The sequence below is a fragment of the Papio anubis genome, chromosome 18, assembly GCF_008728515.1.
Source record: "Papio anubis isolate 15944 chromosome 18, Panubis1.0, whole genome shotgun sequence".
Taxonomy (NCBI): Eukaryota; Metazoa; Chordata; class Mammalia; order Primates; family Cercopithecidae; genus Papio; species Papio anubis.
In genome coordinates this window covers 11,067,038-11,091,116 of record NC_044993.1, presented here as the reverse complement: position 1 = coordinate 11,091,116, position 24,079 = coordinate 11,067,038, and the positions used below count along the sequence as shown (strand labels likewise).

The 24,079-nt window shown below is 43.3% G+C and overlaps 1 protein-coding gene and 1 long non-coding RNA gene across 4 annotated transcripts in view; one reads left to right on the top strand and one right to left on the bottom strand.

The window, feature by feature from the left end:
- WWOX (WW domain containing oxidoreductase) overlaps window positions 1-24,079 on the top strand; it is a 1,119,479-nt gene that overhangs the window by 819,997 nt on the left and 275,403 nt on the right. The gene's annotated exons all lie outside the window — the stretch shown is intronic.
- LOC116271221 lies at window positions 1,960-23,456 on the bottom strand. Its single transcript, XR_004179643.1, has 3 exons — window positions 22,951-23,456; window positions 9,630-9,787; window positions 1,960-2,601 (listed from the first exon to the last, which is right to left on the bottom strand). It is a non-coding gene; the product is annotated as an uncharacterized LOC116271221 (long non-coding RNA).

Here is a 24,079-nt window from a genome sequence, read left to right as displayed (position 1 = left end):
ATAGAAACTGAACGAAGTCCCAAGTTGTTTTGAAGTATGTCCCATCATTAACACGGGTAATCATGATACATTCATTGAAATCTCACTGTGTGCCAGGCACTATGCTAAGCATGTTATGTGTGTTATTTTATTTTATCCTTACTGCTCTGGGAAGTGATGACAAATCTGAGGGTCACAGAACTTGCCGAGGGTCGCACAATTAGTAGATGGCAGCTCAAGGGGTTTTTGTCTGCATCTTCACCCAAAACCACTAACACGGGATCCGTCAGTTGCATTGCTGGTGACCAAGAAGAGCCAGCTCCTCCGCTCTTCCCTGAGTGCCTTGTTGGAGACAAAACCAGCAGGGTTATATCCCCAGCACTGTAATTTAGCATGGCAGTCAGGGGAAAACACCTTGTAGAATTTCATTTCTTATCATTTAATGTCCCCTTTAATTTTCATTTAAGTTCCCTTCTGTAAAAGGCAGTCCCTTCAGCTCTCATAAAACTTTATGGTCTTTACTTGTGATTAGGCAATGGTAAAATTGATTCTCTAAAACCAACTTCTAGTCAAGTTATGTAATTAGCCAATAAGGGAGGCTGAGAGGGGAAGATGTACAAGGTTCTCCCTCAAGAGGTCAGACATATTATCATTGGTTAGATGCCGTATCTTTAAAACACCATCAGCTTGGAAAACACTATCCATTAGCAAGAGATCAGAGCACGAGAAACCTCAAAAGGTCGAATGGTCCATTCTGAGGGCTCCACAAAGAACTCGGCATCCCAGAAGGATGCTTAGCCTTCCATCTCTCGAGCTGTCTGAGAGCACAACAGTTCTGAGTATTTTTTTCTGTAGTGAATTAACCCATTGGATTTCAGCCTTAGCTTTTGCTTCCCACATCCAACATTCCACCCTACCTCTTGCCAGAATAGATTTTGATTTTGATCATGGCAGTTGCTGTCCCTGAAGCAATATGAGGAGATCCAAGGCCCTGAACTGGCAGGGAGCAGGCTTGATTTAATTCTCCTTACAAGTTTACCTAGTGCTTCACGTAAGCAGAGTCCCCAAGACATCAGCAAGCCCGTTGTTTGCCTCTTCCTGGTTCATGGTTAGACTGCATTTTTGAGCCTCTGCATGTTAGGTACGGCCAGGTGCCTGAGTCTTGGCCAGTGGACTATTGGAAGATGAGACGTTGGCCCTTTCTCAACTTGACCTGTAAAAACCTGTCATGCAAAACCCTCACTGCTCTTTCCTCTGCAGGCTTGATGTGAACAAGCATGATGACTTTGGAAGCCATATACAAGCTGGATAGAGCCAGGGTCCCTGAGTCAGCACCCAGAGCAAAGTCACTTGTTGATCAGAAATACAGAACTAGTTTTGGACTTTATGGGAGCAATCTTTTACTGCATCACAGTAGCAAGCATTACCCCAACCAATACCTGGGCTCATACTGCTATAGTTTGTTTTTTTTTTTTTTTTCTTTTTAGCAACAGGGTCTTCCTGTGTTGCCTAGGCTGGGGTACAATGGTGCCATCATAGCTCACTGCAGCCTCCAGCTCCTGGGCTGAAGCCATCCTCCCACCTTAGCCTCCTGAATAGCTGGGACTAAAGTGTGCACCACCATGGCTGGCTAACTTCTGTATTTTTTGTAGATACGGGGTCTTGCTATGTTGCCCAGGCTGATCTCAAACTCCTGGCCTCAAGTGATCCTCCTGTCTTGGCCTCTCAAAGTGCTTGGATTATAGACATGATCCACTGTACCTGGCCCATACTGCTATTCTGGACAAGAAATTGTAGCAGAAAATTCACTGATATTATTGGTCCATCTGAGGGTCATCAGAGATGAAACTGAGATTTGACAACTGCATTTGGAAATGAAGTATGACCATATCATTCTGATGCAGGTATGACATCCCCTCACAGGAGTCCTTCCTGGCTATCCTGTTCAAAGTCACTACTCACATTTTCTCTATCCCATAACTCTATTTTATTTCTCTGTCTAGCACTTACCACTATCTGATATTATCTATTCATTCATTCATTCATTCAATTTATTGCTAAGTTATTATATTGCCTTCCCGTGAACTATTAGCTGCCAGAGAGCAGGGACCTCATCTGTCCTGTCCACTCATGTCTTCAGCACTTAGAACAGTACCTGGCATATAGGATGAGCTTCAGAAATATTTGCAGGTGAGTGAATGAGTGAGTGAATGAATGAGGAAGTTGCAGCTTGAACACTGTACTTCGAGACAGTTCCAGTTTCATGTAATTTTCTTTCTTTTTAATGCAGAAGATTTCTTATGTGAGTAACTGAATGGGAATTGATGCTTTGTGTAACGAAATGTATTGAGTACAGAGTGTGGGATCAGGAACTATTAGGCACTATGAGTGTAAGAGGGAAACCAGATGGCCCTACCTGTGAGCAGGCTGTGGTCTGGCCTGGTGGAGAGACAGAGAATCAGTTAATTCCACAGTCATGTATTCGGTAGTAAGATAGTGGTTCACACCAAAGACATAGAAAATGATTACTTACCCTGATCTAGAAGTTCAGGAAAGGGCTCTGAGCAGGAGTTGGAAGACCTCTTGGCTGGTTAAATGGAGATCAAGTGGCAGCTTGGACTCCTGTTGTAATTAAAAGTTACTCTCCAGTTTTCTTCATATGCCTCCCCATTCATTCCACCACCACTCACCCCAAATCAGATCATGATTCATTTGGGTTGTACAGATTAAAAGGGTTCCCTTTACACGACCATTCCAGTCATGAAACAGAGAATCTGGTCACCTGTCATTTATCTTGGCTGCTCCAGTTCCATAAGAAGTAAATGCTATGTGTCTGCCATGTGAAAGACCCCTTTCACGGGAGCCTGGGAGATTTTTCCATCTAAATAGCTTAATTGTTACTCTACAGGGCAATCATAAATGTAAATCGACTTAATATGACTTGATTGCTAGTAATGACTGTCCCTCTAATGATGCTGGCCAATGAGCCAACAATGAATGTCGCATGCAGATCAGTGCGCCAAATGTTATCAGGGGACTGGGCATTTGAGGATTTAAAAAAATGAAAAATTGCACTGTGACATTGCTGGTTCCTATTAGGAAAATAACAGACAGTGTTAGCACTCACTGACTCAGAAGACAAACAGTTTCTTACCGTTTGGGTAAAGTGCTTGTCTCTTCCTCTCCCTGACCAAAACCATTAAAAACAAAAACAAAAACAAAAAAAAACATGGCACCAGTTCTCATCCTATCATCTGCCTTGATCAAACATTTGCTTATTGGAATCCCTTGGAAAAGGAACTTGGTATCATTCACGTGTGTTTATAACTCTCAAATCTTCTTCTTCCAATTCTTAATCTTGATCACTACAGCTTTATAACAGGAAGAACACTCAAAGAAGAAAAATGGAAGAGGCCTGAATTTTAATTTGCAATTTTTCACACACACACAAAACACTCCAAGCTCAATCAATGCCCAGAAATGAAGGCCAATAGATAATGATAGTGGGGCCTCAGGTTTCCCACCTATTGTTTTGAACTCTAATTAGGAAAAGGGAATTTGGAACCATTGTCTTCTCTGAGCGTGCAGATACGATGTTATCATTGTGTTTACAGAGGCGGCCAGATTCCCAGCACAGTGTACTCCCGTGCAGATAACCATCCCATCTTGATAAAACAATGCTCTCAGCCGAATCCTAAACACGTTGCACGAGGAAGACCTTATGCTGCCAGCAGGGAGGAAGCACCATGTTAACAAACAAGTTTGCAGGCCAGGAAGTTTTAATCAGCCCTTTCTACTACAGGGGGTATGATGGATGGAGACCCTGTTTCAGAGGGGTTTCCTTTAGATAAAACAATAATACCATGCTTTCAAGAACCTCGTTTCACAGCTGTAAAGCTATGATTAATCCCCCAAAAGTCAAACATGGGAAGACTGGCAAGATGAGATTATTCACTGCGTATAATTAGCCACAATTATCACTAGAAAGAATTTGGGGAGATTCTGCTCTAAAAGGAAAAGTTTATAAAGAAGAATTACCAGTAGAGTGACCTTACAATTTACCATTCAGTGGATTTTGAATACTTTTGAGAGTGAAATGAGATACTAATAATAAGAATTATACCAAGACAACAGATGTAAATTGGGATTGGCCTGGACGAGCAAAGACGAATGGTCATTCTGCCTGTTAGTAAAATTCCATCCCAGGCACAATATCTCAGACTTGAGACAAAATGAAAGTGACTCATTCTAGGATGATCTCTAAGCTAAATGTCTGATAAATTCTGGGAAAGTTTATCCAATTGTTACAACCCAGGGTCAGGCAAACAGTTTTCAATTTTCTGCTGTGTGAAGTTGCCACTGTTAAACACTTTTGATAGCAAGTAGAAAAAATGTTCATTCAAACAGGTTTAATTAACTGAAAGATATAGATGTGGTAAGGGGATCAGGTAAAGCTTGATCCAGGGGCTAAACTTTCAGGACCTGGTTCCCCTCTTTTCATCCCTTGGTTTTATTTCTTCAGCATTGGCACCATTTTGTGACAAGCTCACTCCTTAGGTCTTATGACAAATCTTGACTGTTCTAAACCACATCTTTCCAGATTCAGTAGGGTAGGAGAAGACCAGACTTGCTCTTTTCCTGGAATTTTGTCTGACATGACGTGGACCACATGCCCGCTCTGAACCAATTTTTGTAGCCATGGAGATCTGGAAGTCTGACAAGTCTTGGGTCACACAATGTACCCTACAGCTGGTACTGCAGACCTCCCAAAGCTCCCAAACAGAGTCAGGAGGCGTGGTTCCCCAAACTCAAGTCAGAATATCGTTATGAAAAGAACAGTGGGATGGTTTTGTGATGTCCCACCCTCAAATAAACAGCCTTTAAATACCTCTAGAGGCTTGTAATTCCTATTGCAGCCTTAGTCAGTGGGAACCACTGACCTGCATTTGTGTAGGAACTGAGCAAGGTTCATCTAGTCTGGGTAGCTACCTACCCCGACAGCTGGCTGATTTTTAAAAAGAATTTAATTCAAGACTTCACGAAGTCAACAAAATGGTCCGTCAGAAATTATTCCTAATCTCCAACCACTGTCACTCCCACCATCAAACATATTTTCATTCTCTTGGAACTGCAACCCGTGCACTTGAACTTTCCCACTCATCGCACTTGTAACTTGTCATTTAATATCTCTTGCTTTCCTACATGGCTGTGACTACTTGCAGGCAGGGACTCTATCTCCAGTTCTTGGTAGTGTCTCCAGAACCAACCACCATATGTCATAAGAAGTGTTAATAAATATCTGCTATTTTTTAATGATTGAGAAAAACCCATATTATGGAATGAAAATGATACTGACGAGGATTACATGTAGATCAGAAATACTGATATCCTAAGTGAGATCTTTTTTTAAAACTAAACAAAAATAGTTTAAGAGATTGTTATATAGGCTAGACGTGGTGGTTCACGCCTATAATCTTAGCACTCTGGGAAGTTGAGGCAGGAGGATCACTTGAGGCCAGGAGTTTGAAACCAGACTGGGCAACATGGTGAGACCCCATCTCTACAAAATATTTTAAAATTAGCCAGGCGTGGTGGTGCATGCCTGTAGTCCCAGCTACTCAGGAGGCCAAGGTGGGAGGATCACTTGAGCCCAGGAGGTTGAGGCTGCAGTGAGCTGTGATTGCACCAGCCTGGGTGACAAAGTGAGACCCTGTCTCAAAAATAAAAGAAAGAAAGCCCTATCAAAATTTAAAAAAAAATAAAACATAAGAAAAATAAATAAATGGATACATAATAGTTGTACTTGTAAGAGGCATCTTATATACATTTCCTGTTTCTCTCTTCCGTTTCCTAAGGAGTCCTTGTTGATTTGTGGCCATGAAACCTCTCTTCTTCCCAGGCTGGGTTCTTACATAGGTCATGTTCCATCCCTTTTTTTTCTGGCAGTGCTGGAATGTCACTGGGTTGTTCTCAGTTTCAGGACCCACGTCTTTTGTCTCTGTTACGAATGTGTTCAGAGGTCTCTACACAGACAGGCTGGCTGTTAAGAAAACTATTTCTTCTTTCCGAGACAGGCTGCAGAATGCTTGTTACTATTTTGTGTATTCCTGGCAGGATTGGTATTCTTAGTTTTATTACTAATGATAATAACAGTTGATGTTGAAATCAGCTTCATCCTGAAAGCCCTGCCACTGCATCCATTATCTTACTCTATCCTCGGGCATTGGAGGAATTTTCTCTCGCTATACCCATTTCAGAAATTCCAGAATTAATGCTCGGAGGAGTCAAGTTACTTGTCTAAGCTCTATATTACAGAACTTAAAGTGGCTTCTCTCTTCCCTGTGTGGGGTCTCACATGATCCGTCATTCCAAATCTGAGCGCTTTCTCCTGTCTTTTCTGAGCTACCTGTTCCAAGAACACAGAGGAGTTGTTACTGTGGTTACTTGTGGTAAGAAGAGGAGCTTTCTGATTGGACCCAGGGCAGAAAAAAAGAACTTTCAGGTGCAAATAGTCATGGTGTCACGTAGTGTGTAACTTCATTAAGTTCAGTCACAGCAGCCGCCGCCAAGGGGGGCTGTTCATGTTCCTCATTTCCAATTCAAATTAATAACTCACTTGAGATCCTACTAAACAGCCAAAGGAACAGTGACCACAATAACCAACATACTTTGAGTAACTATTACATGCGTAGGCTTTGTGCTATTCTCTTATGGGTATTCATTTATTTAATTCCCTTAAATTGGCGTGGTGGCTCATGCCTATAATCTTAGCACTTTGGGAAGTTGAGGCAGGAGGATCACTTAGCAGAATTCTGTATGGCAGAAGCATCCCCTGACTCTTAGCCTACTTTTATAGATGGCTAAGCAGAGGCTCAGAGAATTCAGACAAGTCACCCAGGATCAAGGAGAAGGAAGTAGTAGATTCTAGAGTTTGCATTCAGGCAGTTGAGTCTAGGATTGTCTTTGTGCATTTTGCTCCATGGTCTAGCACAGGGCCACCACTGGTAGATCATCACTTAGAAAGCCATCACTACCTTCTAACAGCAATCAGTCTCCTTAAGTGGCTTTCTTTTCTTTTCTTTTTCTAATGGAATCTTGCTCTGTCTCCCAGGCTGGAGTGCAATAGTGTGATTTCGGCTCACTCCAACCTCTGCCTCCTGGGATCAAGCGATTCTCCTGCCTCATGCTCCCAAATAGCTGGGATTACAGGCACGCACCACCACACCCGGCTAATCTTTGTATTTTTAGGAGAGGGGGGGTTTTACCATATGGCCAAGCTGGTCTCAAATTCGTGACCTCGTGATGCACTCGCCTTGGCCTCCCAAAGTGCTGGGATTACAGGCATGAGCTACCGCACCTCACTAAGTGGCTTTATTTTCTTATGTGGGGATCCTGGAGACACAGTGTGTGCCAAAGCAACTGCAGTCCAGTCTGTACAGTTGATTATGGATATATTAACGCCCACTTCTGAGCTAAAAAATGATCTAGAAATATAGACTGCCAAACATATAAGCTTATTTACTGTTTGCCTCCTTCTCATACTTTTGGAAGGGAAGCCCTGAGGGTCATTGTATGGGTCAGCATAGACTAGGTATGCCGCAGTAACAAACAACCCCACCATGCTATAGCTTGCAGAAACAAAGACTGAGTTCTTGTGTACAATGTAGGGCCATCAAGAGCTGGCTCTGCTTGCTCTTGGTCTTCTCCACGCCAGGATCCAGAGTAACAGCACAGCTTCTCTGTAGGACTCCAGGGGAAAGAGTAAAGACAAGTTCTTAAAGTTTCTTCCAGGACATGACACTTGACATTTCACTGGCCAAACAAAGTGACCTGGTCACTCTGGGGCAGGGATAATCTCCTCATAGCTGTAGAAATCTCCTCATAGCTGGAGAAATAAATAATAATGCACAATAACATTGTCTCCCATGGGTGCAGATGTCATGCTTTTCTCCTTGTGCCTGTTTTCTGTCTTGCTGTCCCAAGTCCTAAGGTCACAGCCACCTATGGTTCTTTGGACCTGTGATTTTCGCTGATCCCGAATGCCTGGAGGAACCGCTGTCTGCATCCCCACCCCAGCCCTCCTTATCAGTCACGTAGAAAGCAGTTACTGTTTCCAAGTTCCCTGCCCTTGTTAAATGTCAGCTTTGAGTGAAAATGTTCCTAATTTTACTCAGAGTGCAAAGAACACCCAGGTCAGGTGCCTGACCTGCTTGATTCATGTCTTGGAAACACTCCTTTGTCTTTCAGAGAAAGTAAAGAGTGATGGAGACAGAGAGAGAAAGTGTGACCTACTTTTTATTATCAGCACCATTTCATCTGCAAAACACGACTTTTCTCTTCTTATTACACTGAGCATGAAAATAAAATGTTTTCCAAAAGACCTGGCTTTGGCTGTTGTGAGGAAGGCCAGGGACTTGTTCAAAACTCTGATGAGCTCGATGAGCAAATGATTTCAATTTTTAAAAATTGTAATTGACTTTCAAACTGCTCTCACTGTCCACGCATAATATGTGGTACTTTTCTGCAAATACCAGCAGCAAGGTAGGACAAAACCAGCTCCCACACTAGCTGTTTGCTTGATATTAAGCTTTGCCAGTCCAATATAGGTCACATTTCCAACCAGATTTTGTGCTTATCTCTACATTACACCTTGTAGCAAGGGGGAAAAAAAGAGCTTCTTGACATCTTTTTGAAGAATGGCGCTCTTTAAAAAAACATAAGGGAACTTTTTTTTTCAAACACTATAATGAGGGTATTCAAGTCTGCAGGCAAAACAGAGCTGTTTGAAAAGACATTAGCCTCGAAACCGCACTGTGCCAGAATAGATACAGCTACGTCAAAATGCCGCATTTGTTTTGCCATTACTTTTCACCGACTAAAACCATTTGCTAATGAAAGTTCTAGCTGACATAATTTCAGCACCTGCTGATGGAAAGGTAGACTCACTGGTCATGAGGAATACAGTAAAATTAGGAGAGTAAATGGAATCCTGAAGCATTTAAGCTGCAAAATCATGGTAACAACAGCTCTTAATATCCTATAATTGAAAAAGAGGTTGCCATTTTCAAAGAGCTTTCACAGTCATTCTCTTAATCAAGTCTCATAATAAAGTTGTCATTGAGACTGAGCAGCTTACATTCTCTTTTCACTGATGAGGAAACTGGAGCTCAGGGAGGTTACATGGATTCTGGATGACTTACAGGTCATGGAGGTAAGAGAGGAAAGGGTTCCTGGCAACTCTTTCTGAGTGCTAACTGTTACGGTAAGCAGAGTGTGTGTCTAAACTTCTCATGGGCTACTGTGAAGAATAAGGGGGTAACTGCAAGTTAGAAGGCATGATGCCCAAGATTGTCCTTACTGTGACACCCTCTGCAAGTTTGAGGTGGTCCCCAAAACCATCCTCATGTTTGATACTTGCTAGAAGGACTTCTGGCACTTACCAGAAGCTATTGTATTTACAGTTACAGTTTATTACAGGGAAAGGATACAGGTTAAAATCAGATCAGGGAAGAGACAAATGGGGCAAAGTCCAGGACAAGTACCAGATGTGAAGCTTCTATGGCCCTCTACCCATGACATCAGGTCAGAGTACTTTTCTGGTTTCTATGTGTGGCAGTATGCATGGAATATTGTCAGACAGAGAAACTCACCTGAGCCTCTGTGTTCAGAGTTTTTATTGGGTCTTCATTTTGTAGGTGTGATTGCTTGATTGCCCACATAGTTGATCTCAGCCTCCAAGTCAACTGACAACTGTGTTACAATGTCCCAAGCAGTATTGTTGGTCTTTTTAGAATGGTTCATCTTCAACCTAAGGTTACATGGGTGTAGTTAGGCCCCACCCTAAATCACATTAAGAGTCTCCAGAGTATGATCAAATGTTCCCAAGCAAACAAAGATTCTTTTATCAGGAATATATTCTGCATATATTTCAGTGATTTTTATTTTATTTTATTTTATTTTATTTTATTTTATTTTGAGACAGAGTCTCGCTCTGTCACTCAGGCTGGAGTGCAGTGGCATGACCTCGGCTCACTGTAATTTGTACCTCCCAGGTTCAAGCGATTCTCGTGCCTCAGCCTCCCAAGTCACTGGGATTACAGGCATGTGCCACAACACCCAGCTAATTTTTGTATTTTTAGTAGAGACGGGGTTTCGCCATGTTGCCCAGGCTGCTCTTGAACTCCTGACCTCAGGTGATCTGCTCACCTTAGCCTCCCAAAGTGCTGGGATTATAGGTGTGAGCCACCACAACCAGCCTCAGTGATTGCTTTTTAATTTGGAAAGGATTTTATAAGAAAGGAATCCAACTTTCCTATTTACAGAGAAGGAAACTGAGGCTCACACGTTTGACTCAAACCATAAAGCTAAGGACTAACTAAAGGAACTGGAGCTTCAGGGTCCCAGTCCAGGGCACCACTGCTAAGTAATATGGCCTATTTTCAATAAGGGTTTATTAATCATACTAAAAATAAGAACTTAAAATTAAATTTTTATTTGCCTAGAAATCTAAAATCTGTAGATAAAAATATTTCATATTCAGGAGACGTAATTCTTTTTCTTTTCTTTTTTTTTTTTTTTTTTTCTCTTGAGATGGAGTTTCACTCTTATTGCCCAGGCTAGAGTGCAATGACACGATCTTGGCCCACCACAACCTCTGCCTCCTGGGTTTAAGTGATTCTCCTGCCTCAGCCTCCCGCATATCTAGGATTACAGGCATGCACCACCATGCCAGGCTAATTTTGTAGAGACAGGGTTTCTCCATGTTGGTCAGGCTGGTCTCAAACTCCCGACCACAGGTGATCTGCCCAACTCGGCCTCCCAAAGTGCTGGGATTACAGACTTGAGCCACCGTGCCTGGCCGTCTTTCTTTTTCTTCCTCTCCTTCTACCTTGCCCACCATGGCTTAATTTCACCAGAATATCATCATTATCAACATCATTATTTCTAGTTCAGATCATTCTAACAATAGAACAGTCATTTTCTTCTACATAAGTCCCGGGTGCAGCCTGCTATTTTTTGAGCCTACGTTTCCTAATATCTAGTTTATATTTTGTTTTGTTCGTTCTTGGGAATGGGAGTCAGAATATCAACTTTTTCAGAAAAGAGCTTTGAAAATTCTACATGCATAACATATATATATTTTCCATTCGTAGTGTGTTAGCAGCTTTTTCTACAAATGGCGGGTGGGGGGACATTTCACTCTTCTATGAATCAAATAATATATGGCTTTTTCCTACTGGAAAAAATTAGTCGTGTGAACTTTATTCTTAAAAGTTGTTTTTATAACTGCTTTGGAAATGTCAGAAGGATTCAGGAGTTTCACGAGTTGTGATCTGGGTTGAGTGATGGGAGCTGTTTTTTTTTTTCTTTTTTTTTTTTTTGAGACGGAGTCTCACTCTGTCACCCAGGCTGGAGTGCAGTGGTGCGATCTCGGCTCACTGAAAGCTCCGCCTCCCGGGTTCATGCCATTCTCCTGCCTCAGCCTCTCAAGTAGCTGGGACTACAGGAGCCTGCCACCACGCCTGGCTTTTTTTTGTATTTTTAGTAGAGATGGGGTTTCACCATGTTAGCCAGGATGGTCTCGATCTCCTGACTTTGTGATCCGCCCGCGTTAGCCTCCCAAAGTGCTGGGATTACAGACATGAGCCACCATGCCCGACCACTAGGAACTGTTAATCCATAGATAAGGCTCTGGTTAGAGAAGGAGAAAGAAGGCTGGGCAGACTGGGGAGGGTACCTGGGAGGTCTCTGAAGCTTGGTCTTGAAGCTGTGAATTCATAGACATCTTGGAAAAGAACTTTCTAATGTGGTTAGACAAGTTTTATAAGATTTTAAGTTTAGGAGAGGTTTTTTAGGGGGTGGGGTTGCTTTTAAAGTTTGTTTGAAAAATGGAGCTTGCTGCCATCATATCGTCATCAAAAATGGAACTTGTCTATCCACAAATATTTATTAAAAAGTCAGACTAATGACAGAATGGAAAGAATCGAAGCTTTAGAGTTAAAATATCTCGCTTAAAATTTGTCTCTGCTACAGGCTAATTGGTTGTATTTGAGTAATTTACGCAAGACTCTCTTCAGCCCAGTTTCCTGATGTATAAAATCCTTCCACTGTTGTTAGGCAAGTAAGAAAGCCAGTATTGGTAAAAAACATATATCAGAGGCCTTTTGACTGTTTAGAAAGTGTTAATTTGCTCCACGATTATTCATTCAACATTTATTAGTTGGTTTCTGTGTGAGAGTAACCATTAATACCTTGCATAAGTTTATAATCTGGTCATTCTGTAGAGTTTGCGATATGATGTTGTCTGTTTAAGTATTTCTATAATACCTTATAGACATCTCTTGTAGACTATTGCAATGTGTTGTAATTGTTGGTGTCAACATATGTCTGAAAATGCGTATATCCTTTGTTAGACTCTAGCACACAGTGTGCTCTCAATGTTTATTTTTTGAAATAAACATACTTGGCCAGGCCTGGAGGCTCGTGCTTGTAATTCCAGCACTTTGGGGGGCCAAGGCAAGAGGCTCACTTGAGCTCAGGAGTTCAAGACCAGCCTGGGCAACATGGCAAAACCCTGTCTCTACAAAAAATACAAAAGTTATCCAGGCATGATTTTGTGCGCCTGTAGTCCCAGTTACTGGGGAGGCTGAGGTGGGATGATTGGTTGAGCCTGAGAGGTCGAGGCTGCAGTGAGCAATGATCTTGCCACTGCACTCCAGACTGCGTGACAAAGTAAAACCCTGACTTAAAAACAAAAACAAAAACAAAAAGTGCTCATTGGCTAAGCCTTGTAGAAGCCACATGACCAAGGCTGATCATTGCCGCCACTGGGTGGCAGCATACTGGGATTGAGGAAAATAACCCCTCGACTGCCCAGATGATAAACACAAAGTTCTAAACTGGCAACAAAGCAAGATTCACCCTTCTCAGTTATTGTTTGAAAGGACAGCTCTTGGGCAAAATATGTCCACGAAGTCCCAGGGAATAATTACCTTCCTTGGTGTTAAAAAATACCCTCACATTTCAAACATGTCCTGCTTTAAGTTCCCAGTATCTTAACCAGGAACTCGCTTATGTGTGTTGTTTTCTGCTTGTTTCCACTAGGGAGCTATTGCTGTAAAACAGAAGGGATAATATTACAGGGAGGAGATGCACATTGTAAAATATATTTCTGCTTCATCAAACTGTAAAGAACTCTTTTCCTCAATGAGAACCAGGTTTTTGCATGTATCTTTTGCCAAGATTTGAGAAGAGAAGTCTCCACCTTCCAGATCTTTGGCCATATTTTGTTTCTCTCTGAGGGTGAAGATGCTGTTTGCTCTTGCAGGGCGATGATTTGGCCAACGAGAAAGCTGTGCTCAGAGGAAAAGAGCCTGGCTAAAACCCTAGTTCTAGCCTACCAGGGTTTGGTCATTTCTTGGTTTTTCATTTGATCACACCCTTGCCTACCTTCAGAGCGAAGGTAAAATGTGGGACTGTTTCAGACCACGAAGGCGATGGGGCAGAAAGAACGTGAACCAGGAGGGCAGGGAGAAGGGAAAGGATGTGGGTAGAGCTAACTGTAAATTGTAGAGTCTATGATCAATTATGGAGACAGAGAGGACAGGTAAGGAGAAACTACTGCTCTTGATAGAGGTTTATAGCCAATTGCAGAACCCTAAGGAAAAACAGCACTTTGGGAGTGGATGGACCCAAAATGGGTGGATCATTTGAGCCTAGGAGTTCGAGACCAGCCTGGGTAACATGGCAAAAGCTCATCTCTCAAAAATTTACAAATTTAGCCAGGCATAGTGGTGTCCACTTGTGATTTCAGCTGCCTGGGAGGCTAAAGTGGGAGGATCTCCCGAGCCCAGGAGGTGGAGATTGCAGTGAGCCATGATCATGCCATTGCATTTTAGCCTGGGTGACAGTGAGACCGTATCTCAAAAAAGGAAGGAAGGAAGGGAGGGAGGGAGGGAGGGAGGGAGGGAGGGAGGGAGGGAGGGAGGGAGGGAGGGAGGGAGGGAGGGAGGAAGGAAGGAAGGAAGGAAGGAAGGAAGGAAGGAAGGAAGGAAGGAAGGAAGGAAGGAAGGAAGGAGAGGAAAGAAAATAAAGCCTGGCCCATGCAATTTGAATGTAACTGTCTATAATTTCTCTTGGTTACTGAAATTCTGAGTTTGTGTCTATGGCTTCTCAACCCTTGTCTTTGAGGAGGAGCAGCACAGCAAAGTCGTGGCCATTTAGAAACTTGTTTTCAGTCATTTTGCAGAAAGCAGACATATACTTCCTTGCTGTTGGTCTGTGATGCGGGAGTGGTTTGTCAGTTCATTCATTCAACAAGGGCTCATCTTCGGACAGCATACACTGGTATGGCCTTTATTAGTTGTTAAGGTGTTGAGAAAGTTGTTTGCTTTTGAAAGACTTGATGGAGATAAGTCTTTCTACGTTTCTGGAAAGACCTTGGGTCTGGGTATCGAGAGCTGAGTGCCACTTTGTGGTTTTGTTTTTGTTTTTGTTTTCTGAGACAGGGTCTCACTCTGTCACCCAGGCTGGAGTACACTGGTGCGATGAAGGCTCACTGTAGCCTCTACTTCCTGGGCTCAAGCGATCCTCCTGCCTCAGCCTCCTAAGTAGCTGGGAGCACAGGCACCAGCAATGACACCTGGTTAATTGTTGTGTTTTTTGTAGAGATGGGGTTTTGGCATGTTTCCTAGGCTGGTTTTGAACTCTAGAGCTCAAGCCATCCACCCACTTCGGCCTCCCAAATTGCTGGATTTATAGGTGTGAGCCACCATGCCCTGCCCGGGCGTCATTCTTGACCTCGAGAAACTCACTGTGATGCTTTCCCCAGCCTGAGTTTTCTCCTGTATAAAATGGGCCTTGTTTTGAGGAGGGAATGAGGTATGTGGTACTCGTGAGCAGGATTTTCAATGCCTGGCTGCTTGTTACTTATCCATTGAGTCTGATCTTCCGGGAAAGAGCATGACAGCAGCCTCCAGCAGAGCCTGCTCTTGGTTGACTGTTGATCCTGGTTACCTTGGGCAAATCATTTAATTTCCTTGAGTTTTTGTGTAAAACAGAGATAATAATCATAAGATACACTGAGTGGGTTGCTTCAAGGATTATCTGGGATAACACATCCCAACGTTTGGCACATAGCAGACCATTAATAACTGTTCTGTTATTACCACGTGTCTGTCTACGTGTCTGTTTGTAAATTCTCTTGGGGTAGAAGTTCTCTTTTCATCCCCCTGCCTCAGCACGGAGCCCAGAGCCAGCCTGCAGGTAGGCACTCAATAGATGTTTGATAAATGGATGTTAGTCATGACTTCTGAAGTTGCATAGATACTAGCCCTACAACCCTATGTAGTTCGCATAACTATTTGCAGTTGTGTTTTCCTTTAAATCTAAATTGGAGAGAAGGAAGGTAATTAAGACATAATTATCAGACTTAATCAAGCAATTATTTATTGAGCTTACTTGGTGCCTGGGCTTGTATCTTTTGTTTCTGATTTTTAGTTTCGTTTCAGTGCTCCAGCGTGGGGGAATTTGCCTGTGTATCCTTGAATAAATGTCTTTCTTTGGAAGGCAGATTAAGTAGGGATTTCTCTTACTGTTTATTTTTGTTTCTAACTGAAGTTCAATGAATTATTCTTTTGCCCAGACGCTTACATATTCCTAGCCATCCCTTCTGCTTAAGTTTGCAGAGATTTGTGCTTAAAACTGAATAAACAATCTCAGGGTTTTGTGTGTGTGTATGTGTGTGTGAGTGTTATATGAAGTCTTGCTAGAATGCAGAAACAAACAAACAAAAAAAATCGTACTCCCAGATCTTGGATACTGTGGTCGCCTGGACTTCAAAAGCCTTTTGTCCGTATGTATTTACATAATGTATTCTCCATGTTTGGTTTTCATTAAACCCATGAGTTTAATAATAAAGTGTTGGGAACTATGCTTTCCCTACCACTTTTCTTGTTGCGAATATCTTTTCCCCTTCTGAAGTGAATACTGATTTTTCGTTACAGATACTCGATGCTTTGGGGGCCTGTTAAAATAGTTGTAAATACACTTCCTAAATAGATGAAATGTAAGAAATTCTGAGAAGGGGTTTCTTTGACTTACTAGAAAAAAAATATAGGAAAGAAAATGTGATCACTTGGTATATTTGGCTCTCTTTCATCAACACTTTTATGGATCTGCATTGCTGTGTTTCTGTAATGTGTATAAAACACAGTTTCAGTGATCATGCAAGCCTCAGTTTTAGAAAATAAAAACATATGAACTTGAACCCAAGCTTCTCTGTCAAGAGAATTATAATGTGTTTTGGCTCTAGGCTTCATTTGTGTTAAATTTACAGCATTTTCCCGTAACAATAACAACAACCAGAAGTACCCCTTTAAATTGAGATGTTTGTTAAACTTTACATATATACATGCATATAAATGTACATTTCTGTATATATAATATACGTTCACATATACTTTCATTAGATTTTTAAAGAATTTCCTTTTTGCCTTCAAATCATTGCACAGAACATCCAAGCAGGCATCATGTCAAAATAATCAAAATGTATTTAACTCTCTCTCAAGAAATCCATTTAAGAATAAGAACATGGTTTGGGGGTGATTTTCAGATCATAAATTGAAGCGTAAATATTCAAATTATTTTCGTAAACTCTTCAGTTCTGTTGGGCTTTTATGTTATCACACAGTGATTTTTTTGTATTTAAGTTTTCCAGCAGTTCTCTTTTTTTAAGAGCCTCAAGTGTCCAATAAAAAGCAAATACTTGAATTTTCAGTTTCTAGGTACTGCATATTTTTCCTTCTGCTTGCCTTATTTTTATAACAGTGATTTATAAAGACATTACTAAAGAATAGGAAAGAAGGATTTTGAAGAGGAACTGCTATATAACACTGCTTAAAAATGTATTTCCAACGCTAAGGAGAGGAAAAAAAAATACTGGCACCGTATGTGAGTGGGATCTGGGATCCGAGTGAGATGGCCATACCTTCAGTCATTCTCCTCCCCAGATATTTATTGAGTCTGGTGGAGAAGGAGGGCAGGATAAGATTGCCAGGCCCTGCTTCTATTTCTGGGGTTGGGATGGGGACTAAAGACCTGCGTGGACTGCATGCTGCAGCCAGCTCAGCAAAGAGCTCAGGAAGAGCATTTAGGAAGGCAGCTTTGAAAAGAAAATGGAAAGATGAGGTTGCAGAGAGTCAGTCCAAGATGACCAGAATCTGACCCGGGGCAATGCCATAAACCCAAGAAAGACTGGGTTTCAGGCTCAGGAAATGCGATTGTGCACGGACCCTTGCCTTTTTACCCAGTATCTAGCCCATCCTTCTTTCTTAGAAAGAGAATTTTTTCTAAGAGGTACATGGTGGTTTAGGATAAACATTCCCTGTCCTAACTGCCCTTGCAGCTAGCTCTCAGTGACCCTGTGACCATGTGACCCAGTTGTAGCCAATGGGGTGGCAGGGAAGTCCCACATGGACTTCTAGGGCGTGTCCTTCGAGGAAGCATGGCTTCTCGCCTTCTTCACTTTCCTCTTTCTCTTCCTGCTGTCTGGGATGTGGGGTCTGGCAGAGAAACAATATTGTGAATGGAGACGGGAGGAACCTGGGTCCTGAAAATTACACTATGCCCCAGAGTTTGGGGTGGATTATTTCAGGACTCTTTTCTTTTCTTTTCTTTTCTTTTCTTTTCTTTTCCTTTCTCTCTCCTTCCTTCCTTCCTTCCTTCCTCCCTTCCTTCCTTCCTTCCTTCCTTCCTTCCTTCCTTCCCTCCCTCCCTCCCTCCCTCTCTCCCTCCCTCTCTCCCTCCCTCCTTCTTTCTTTCTTTCTTTTCCAGACAGCATCTCCTCTGCAGCCAGACTGGAGTGCAGTGGCACAATCATGGCTCACTGTAGCCTCGACCTCCTGGGCTCAGGCAATCCTCACACCTTAGCCTCCTGAGTAGCTGAGACTACGGGTGTGCACCACCACACCCAGCTAATTTTTTAATTTTTTTTGTGTTTTCTTTTTTTTTTTTTGGTAGAGACAGGATTTCACCATGTCACCTAGGCTAGTCTTGAACTCCTGGCCTCAAGTGATCTGCTGGCCTCAGCCTCCCAAAGTGCTGAGATCACAGGCATGAACCACTGCACCCAACCAGGACTTTTTTTTTTTTTTTTTTTTTAAAACAAACTTCACTCAGTTTGAAGGCACCACTGTTTGGGTTTCCTATTAATTGCAGTTAATCCTATTGAGTAGATTTATCAAGGACAAAGAGCAGAATGGAAAAATGAGTAAAGTGAAGGAGAAGAACTGACTGAAAAGTCTTAGCAAGGTTCCATGGCACCTGTGATGCTTCCACCCCACATATTTGCTGAGTACCCACTGTTCACAGGTCAGTCGCTGTGCAAGGCACTGAGGTGACAAAGACAAGCGGAATGGCAGTTAAATGTAGCACGGGCTTTGTGCTCAATTAGTTCTGGGTTCATTCCCAGGCCCTATCACTAACTAGTACCCTTATGAACCTGCACATGTCACTAGCAGCCTCAGTTTCCTCATCCATAAAATGGGGATAGCAACATGTGTCTCCTACACTTGATGTGAGTATCACATGAGAAATGCACATGAAATGTTTTACATAGTGATGAGCATATGGTAAATAAGAATTTAATAGATTTGGCCAGGCGCGGTGGCTCAAGCCTGTAATCCCAGCACTTTGAGAGGCCAAGATGGGCGGATCACGAGGTCAGGAGATGGAGACCATCCTGGCTAACACGGTGAAACCCCGTCTGTACTAAAAGAATACAAAAAACTATCCGGGTGTGGTGGCGGGCGCCTGTAGTCCCAGCTACTCGGGAGGCTGAGGCAGGAGAATGGCATAAACCCGGGAGGCACAGCTTACAGAGAGCTGAGATCCGGCCACTGCACTCCAGCCTGGGCAACACAGCAAGACTCCGTCCCCCCCCCCCCAAAAAAAAGAATTTAATAGATTTTAGTGTAAACAAAATAAAGGGTCCTATCGTTGTCCTTAGGAGCTTATGAAAACAGAGCTATATGCACATCCACAGACAGTTACCACACTCAGGAATAGTGGAAAACTGACAAGACCCTGGAGATGCTGCGTGGGGAGGGATAATGGAAACCCAGGTCAACATGCTCTAGGAACAGTAAGAGAAACTCCCAGTGTCAATGGTAGACGGGGAAGGTCTTCTTCTCTTCGGAGACTGAAAGGCTGAGAGGACACCTACCCTGCTAAGGAAATGAACAGGATGGAAGAATGATGGACGGAAAAAGGGAAGTCCTCAGCACATAAAAGTTTGAGCTGGAAATGAAATATACAACTCTGTATAGTCAGCATATTTTGCTGGGCTGAGCCAGTTCAGCTCAACAAGGATTGCTAGGCATCTGCTTGGAGGGCAGAGGTGAGGATACCAAAGCAATGAGTACAGGATCCTTGACCTTGAGAAACCTATAGTCTAATAGAGGAGGCACATATAAAAGTAATTAGGTATAACATAGTGCAGAATTTGCAGCCATGGGGTCATCTACAGGTCTGCCTGGAATACAGAGGGACAAGTGTTTAGTTTTTTCCAACTGTTCACAGAGGACAAGACACTTGGGCAGAAGGTTGAAGGCAATTGCACGTTGGCAGTACCCACTTGATACGGTTTAGCTGTGTCCCCACCCAAGTCTCATCTTGAACGGTAGCACCCGTAATCCCCACGTCTCATGGGAGGGATTTGAATGGTGGGAGGTAATTGGATCATGGGGATGGGTCTTTCCCATGCTGTTCTTGTGATAGTGAATAAGTCTCATGAGATCTGATGGTTTTATAAAGGGCAGTTCCCCTGCGCAAGCTCTCTTGCCTCCCACCATGTAAGACATGACTTTGCTCCTCACTGGCCTTCTGCCATGATTGTGAGACCTCCCCCGCCATGTGGAACTGTGAGTCAATGAAACCTCTTCCCTTTATAAATAACCCAGTCTCAAGTATGTCTGTATTAGCAGCATGAGAACAGACTAATACACCACTTGAATTGCTGGTGTGTCTGAAGGGCTTGACTCCCAGTCCTTCGAACATGGAGGGGTAGCCCTTTATCTAAGCTGCTCATAAAGTATTGTATTAAATTCTTCAGAAGGGATGAAGGTATCTGGTCCTGTCCGCAAGCAGAGAGGAGCTTCTCATACTGACCAGGCGGTGACCTAAGGCAGCCCTTGAGACAATGCCAGGTGCCCCTCAGGCCATTTTTCCACCCTGGTGTTTTTCTTTGTATAGACAGCCTATGCCTGGATAAGAACATGCTGCGTCAGACAGTTCTTTTTCACTTTGCCCCTCAAAATGTGTACACCGACAGCCACAGATAGATCCCAGATGTCGTTTTCCTGCTCTTGCAAACCTTGAAGTGGGCCCTGCCGGCAGGCACACCTGCCAAGGAAAATGCTGTCCTCGAAATGTTCCTGGCACCGTTTTCAAGAGGTGCCGACCAAGCGCTGGAATTGCTGACCTCCCTGAAAGAGAAGCCTGCAGCTGTGGCCTCTGGGGCGAACTCCCCCCATGGGAGGACCCGGTGGAGTTAAAACAGACTATATCCACATCACAGAGAGCTGGCCCATTGCTCAGGGCCTGGGAAGTGGTAGGGAGGGACCTTCCCAGAAGAGAGATGACTCAGGCTGGTCCCAAGCCCCTCCTGGAGAACAAACAGACAAGGTGAGGAGCAAGGAGGCATTTGGAGGTCATCTGGCCCAGCCCCCTTGTCTGGAGGACAGATATAAGTCCCATAAAGTCTCTTAGAAGGAGGACATCGTCCAGGTTGAATCTTGCTGCCTGCCCTCTGGTCGAATCAGTAGACCACGTCCTGTCCATACCTTGGGAATGAGACTCACCCACACTCTCAGATAAGAGTTTCTATGAGACAGAAGGCTGGACTGGGGGAGCAAGGTTTGCAAATCGAAAGCATCAGTTGCTACCCCTGGGCACGATCTCCCGTAGGAGACTCCTCGAACACTTTTTTAAAAGGCGAGATGTTGGCCAGGCACGGTGGCTCACGCCTGTAATCACAGCACTTTGGGAGGCCAAGGCAGGTGGGTCACCTATGGTCAGGAGTTTGAGACCAGCCTGACCAACTTGGCAAAACCCAGTGTCTACTAAAAATACAAAAATTAGCTGGGCATGGTGGCACATTCCTGTAGTCCCAGCTACTCAGGAGGCTGAGGCAGGAGAATCGCTCAAACCCAGGAGGCTGAGGTTGCAGTGAGCCAAGATTGTGTCACTGTACTCCCGCCTGGGCAACAGAGGGAGACTCTGTCTCAAGAAACAAAAAAAAGTTGAGACGTTGACATAACAGTTCTGAAGAACAAGATGGTGGAATAGCTTAGGTTAGGATATGTCAGAGGAGCCAGTGTGTACTCCTCCTTTAAGACATGTATTAGCCCATTTTCATACTGCTGCATAAGACATACCCAAGACTGGGCAATTTATAAAATAAAGAAGTTTATTGGACTTACAGTTCCATGTGGCTGTGGAGGCCTCACAATTATAGGGGCAGAGGAGAGAAGAGAGCTTGTGTAGGGAAACTACTGTTTTTTAAAACCATCTGATCTCTTGAGACTTACTCACTATCACGAGAACCGCATGGGAAAGTCCTGCACCCACAATTCAATTACCTCCCACCAGCTTTCTCCCACGACATGTGGGAATTGTAGGAGTTACAAGTTACAGTTCAAGATGAGATTTGGGTGGGGACACAGCGAAACCGTATCAAAACGTAACTGCAGCTGGGTGAGGTGGCTTACACCTGTAATGCCAGTGCTTCGGGAGGCCAAGGCGGGAGAATTACTTGAGACTAGAAGTTTGGGGTAGCCTAGGCAACAGACAGAGGCACCATCTGTCAAAAAAAAATTAAAGAAACTTAACCGGGTGTGGTGGTGCATACCTGTAGTCCTAGCTGCTTGGAAGGCTAAAGCAGGAGGATCCCTTGAGCCCGGAGGTCAAGGCTGCAGTGAACTGCGATAACGCCACTGGACTGCAGCCTGCGCAACAGTGTGAGACCCCCATATAAAAAAAAAAAAAAAGAAAGAAAGAAAGAAAAGAAAGAAACATAACTTGTCAAACGTTGAAACGTATAGAGAACATGATTGGGAAGTAGCATCTGTTTTTACCCTACCGTCTTACCCCGCAACCCACCACCATGCGGATCTTGCTAATGTGGGGTCTTTGTGGAGGATCTTCAGGATCTTCAGTGCCAGAACCCAGCATCTAAACTCTATTTATTTGACACTGGGGCCACAGCAGATTTAATAGAATAATGACATGATAACAAGTGTGTTCCTGAGAGATTTAAATACAGGCATACAGAAAGCAGATGTTAAGAAGGAAGAAGCTGGCTGGACTCAGTGACTCACAGCTATAATCCTAGCACTTTGGGAGGCCAAGGCAGGTGGATCGCTTGAGCCCAGGAGTTTGAGACCAGCCTGAGCAACATGGTGAAACCCCGTCTCTACAAAGAATACAAACATTAGCTGGGCGTGATGGCACCTGCCTGTACCCCAGTTACTTGGGAGGCTGAGGTGGGAGGATCACTTCAGCTCAAGTGGTAGAGGCTGCAGTGAGCTCACATCACACCACTGCACTTCAGCCTGGGCCAGAGTGAGACCCTGTCTCAAAAAAAAAAAAAAAAAAGCAGCAGCAACTAGGGTCCAAGAAACAAGCTAGGAGAGTGTGATGGGATTGTAGTTGCTAGATGCTGAAGTGCTGCCGACACAGTGGGTTTGGGGAGTAGGAATGAAAGGAGAGTGGAGACTGGCCATAAGTTGGGAGGGAAAGTGATTGGTTGTGATGGAAAGGAAAGAGAAGGGGGTAATGATGACTTTTGGTCTCAGAACCGGAGAATAGTGGTCCATGGACAGAAATAGAGAAGGCAAGATGAGAAGATCTAATAGGCAAAGGCAGCGAGTTTAATAGTTGACTTTTGGTATTTGCTGCGTATGCCCTCTGTACCTTTAACGTGGGCCTTCAACCCTTGGACAGGGCTTAAGACGGCTGCATCCCAAGTGGTCCATCCCAAGCGAGTTTTCTCTGGACTTATCCGGAATGACTCTGAACCTTTTGAAGACCCCAAAACCAACCCAAGCTTTGCGTGATCTCCCCGGGATGGGTAAGATTTCTTGCTCTCCAGAGCTCTTTTCTCTGTAGGCTTAGCTACTCAGTGACTAAATAGATATGTAAATGCTTGCTAGCAAGCCGTTGAGGCAACCTATTAAAACCCATGCCAGTGGTGAATATTAACCTGCTTTCTGGTAAGAATTTCAGAATTCCAGGACGTCTCAGATTTCTGGCTGGTACACCTTGGGCAAGGTTCACAGGCTGGATTGGTTTTGGAACATGTATTCATGTACTTTTTCCTCTTGGTTTGGAAACCAACTTACCCTAGGTAAGGAGAGATTTCTGACAACAGCTCAGCAATCACAGTTTCCAGAAAATGGCTCCAGTGGATCAACTATGAGTTAAGTAAAAAAAAAAAAAGTCAGTGCTACTGTTTGAAGTATGTCTAGAGTATGGTTTTAATCCATCACTGTCAGGCTCATATAAAATTCCAGGCTTCTGTAACTCTTTAACTTGAAGTATTACAGGGTGTCGCATGCTAAACAGAAGCCAAGAGAAGCAAGGAGTTTTTCATGGTTAAATCTTGTAAAGATGCTTTTTAAAGCATATTAATCCATTAGTAATCCATTTGGATTTTGGAATATGGTCATATATTGTTTGGTAAAAATGTACTAAACCTGGTCCTGGAAAATTAAGTGGAAATATAGGTTTAAACTACAGGAACTTCAAAATAGCTTCTCATCCATCATTCCAATTCTTAGATTTTAAAACATGTTGATATATCACATTTCCATCAAGAGGAACATACATATGGATTTTTGGAGAGGGGAGCAGAGCGGAAGATAAAACTTTAAACTTTTAATAGTCTTTCAAATTGACCTAAAAGTGACCCAAATAATATAAGCCACTTTTTACCCTCATTCTCCAATACAGCTTCATTTTTAATTATGCCAGTTTGATACAGGTGGAAGGATTACACGTTAACAAAGACATCCCTTTTCTTTGAGTATATGTTTTCCATGGC